The 2,886-nt window shown below is 34.7% G+C and overlaps 1 non-coding gene across 1 annotated transcript; it reads left to right on the forward strand.

Annotated features, from left to right (window-relative positions):
• Positions 1 to 497: 497 nt before the first annotated feature.
• Positions 498 to 605, forward strand: LOC148581465 (small nucleolar RNA R71). The gene has a single exon (XR_015898204.1). It is a non-coding gene; the product is annotated as a small nucleolar RNA R71 (small nucleolar RNA).
• Positions 606 to 2,886: the final 2,281 nt, after the last annotated feature.

A 2,886-nucleotide genomic window follows, 5' to 3' on the forward strand; every position in this document is an offset into this window, starting at 1 on the left:
CTTCCACCATTATTGTTGTTGAAACCTTGTTGAGGTCTTTGTTGATCCTTCCGTGAAAGATTTGGATGATTTCTCCATGAAGGATTATAGGTGTTTCCATAGGGTTCTCCCATATAATTCACCTCTTCCATTGCTGGGTTCTTAGGATCATAAGCTTCTTCTTCAGAGGAAGCTTTCTTAGTACTGCCTGTTGCTGCTTGCATTTCAGACAGACTCTGAGAAATCATATTGACTTGTTGGGTCAATATTTTATTCTGAGCCAATATGGCATTCAGAGTATCAATCTCAAGAACTCATTTCTTCTTATTTGTCCCATTATTCACAGGATTCCTTTCAGAAGTGTACATGAATTGGTTATTTGCAACCATTTCAATGAGTTCTTGAGCTTCTGCAGGCGTCTTCTTCAGATGAAGAGATCCTCCAGCAGAGCTATCCAATTACATCTTGGATAGTTCAGATAGACCATCATAGAAAATTCCTATGATGCTCCATTCAGAAAGCATGTCAGAAGGACATCTTCTGATTAATTGCTTGTATCTTTCCCAAGCTTCATAGAGGGATTTACCTTCCTTCTGTCTGAAGGTTTGGACTTCCACTCTAAGCTTGCTCAATTTTTGAGGTGGAAAGAACTTTGCCAAGAAGGCATTAACTAGCTTTTTCCAAGAGTTCAGGCTTTCTTTAGGTTGTGAATCCAACCATGTCCTAGCTCTGTCTCTTACAGCAAAAGGAAAAAGCATAAGTCTGTAGACTTCAGGGTCAACCCCATTGGTCTTGATAGTATCACAGATTTGCAAGAATTCAGCTAAGAACTGATGAGGATCTTCCAATGGAAGTCCATGAAACTTGCAATTCTGTTGCATTAGAGAAACTAATTGAGGCTTAAGCTCAAAGTTGTTTGCTCCAATGGCAGGGATTGAGATACTTCTCCCATAGAAGTCGGGAGTAGGTGCAGTAAAGTCACCAAGCACCTTCCTTGCATTGTTGGCATTGTTGTTTTCGGCTGTCATGGTTTCTTCTTCCTTGAAAAGCTCCGTTAGGCCCTCTAAAGAGAGATGTTCTTTAACTTCTCTTAGCTTTCTCTTCAAGGTCCTTTCAGGTTCAGGATCAGCTTGAACAAGTATGCCTTTATCTTTGTTCCTGCTCATATGAAAGAGAAGAGAACAAGAAAGTAGGGAATCCTCTATGTCACAGTATAGAGATTCCTTGAGGTGTCAGAGGAAAAGAAGAATAGAAGGATGAGGTAGATAGAAGAGAATTCGAACATATAAAGAAGGATAGAGTTCGAATTACACCTTGAGGAGGAGTGTTAGTCCCTTAAATAGAAAGATGAGAGAAGAGGGGAAGAATTTTTGAAAATAAATTAAAAAGATTTTGAAATAATAAAAAGAAATTTTGAAAATTTGATTGAGATTTTCGAAAATTAAGATTGGGAAAGAAATTAAGTGATTTTTGAAAAGATTTTTAAATTAGAAATCAAAAAGATATGATTGAGAGTTAATTTTAAAAAAGATGAGATTGAGAAGATATGATTGAGAAGATATGATTGAAGATCAAATTAAAAAGAGAAAGTTTTAAAATTAAAGTTGATTACTTGACTAACAAGAAATTAGAAGATATGATTCTAGAATTAAAACTTTTGATCCTTTCTTAATAGGCAAGTAACAACTTGAAAATTTTGAAGTAAATCTTTAATTATAATAAGGATTTTCGAAAATTAAAAAATGGAAAGAAATTGATTTTGAAGAGATATGATTAAAAAGATATGATTTGAAAAAGATTTGATTTTGAAAAATTATGAAGATTTGAAAAAAATTTGAATTAAAAACAAAATCTTCCCTTTAGTGTCCTTCTGGCCTTAAACGCCCAGAATGGCATCCATTCTGGCATTTAACGCCCAAAATGCTACCCTTTTGGGTGTTAAACGCCCAGCCAGGTACCCTGGCTGGCGTTTAAATGCCAGTTTTCCTTCTTCATTGGGCGTTTTGAACGCCCAGCTTTTTCTGTTTGATTTCTCTGCTGAATGTTTTGAATCTTCAATTCTCTGTATTATTATCTTGAAAATACATAGTTTTGAAAATATTTTTTGAATTTTTGATGATGAGAAACAATAAAAAATGCAACTAAAATCAAATAAACAATGCATGAAGGACACCAAACTTAAAAATTTTCGTATAGGAGACACTAACAAATTGAGAATGCATATGAGAAACAACAAAACACACAAAACAAGAGAATTTAAAGATAAGAGAAATGAAATCATCAAGAACAACTTGAAGATCAATGAAAACAATATGTATAAATTCGAAAAAATGCAAGAAGAAGAAAGTCATGCAATTGACACCAAACTTAAAAATTGATACTAGACTCAAACAAGAAACATAAAATATTTTTTATTTTTATGATTTTATAGATTTTTTTGTGATTTTCGAAACTTATATGGAAAAAGAAAATAAAGAGAATCAAAACTTTTAATGAGAATTCCAGGAATCATGCAATGTTAGTCTAAAGCTTCAGTCTAAAAAGATTAGACATGTTTGGCCAAGCTTCAGCAGGACATTACATTCAGCAGCTAAATTGATGAGAATCAATCAGCTTTTGTGATGCTAAGAACATCACCTTGAAACTCTAGAATTCATTCTTAAAAATTCTGAAAAGTACCTAATCTAAGCAACAAGAATAACCGTCAATTGTCCAAACTCGAACAATCCCCGGCAAACGGCGCCAAAAACTTGGTATGCGAAATTGTGATCATTAACAATGGCGCCAAAGGACCTGGGGCTCTTAAATGTGAATCACACTTTGTCACAACTCCACACAACTAACCAGCAAGTGCACTGGGTCGTCCAAGTAATAAACCTTACGTGAGTAAGGGTCGATCCCACGGAG

Source organism: Arachis ipaensis, chromosome B10 (assembly GCF_059453495.1).
Source record: "Arachis ipaensis isolate K30076 ecotype BB chromosome B10, ASM5945349v1, whole genome shotgun sequence".
Taxonomy (NCBI): Eukaryota; Viridiplantae; Streptophyta; class Magnoliopsida; order Fabales; family Fabaceae; genus Arachis; species Arachis ipaensis.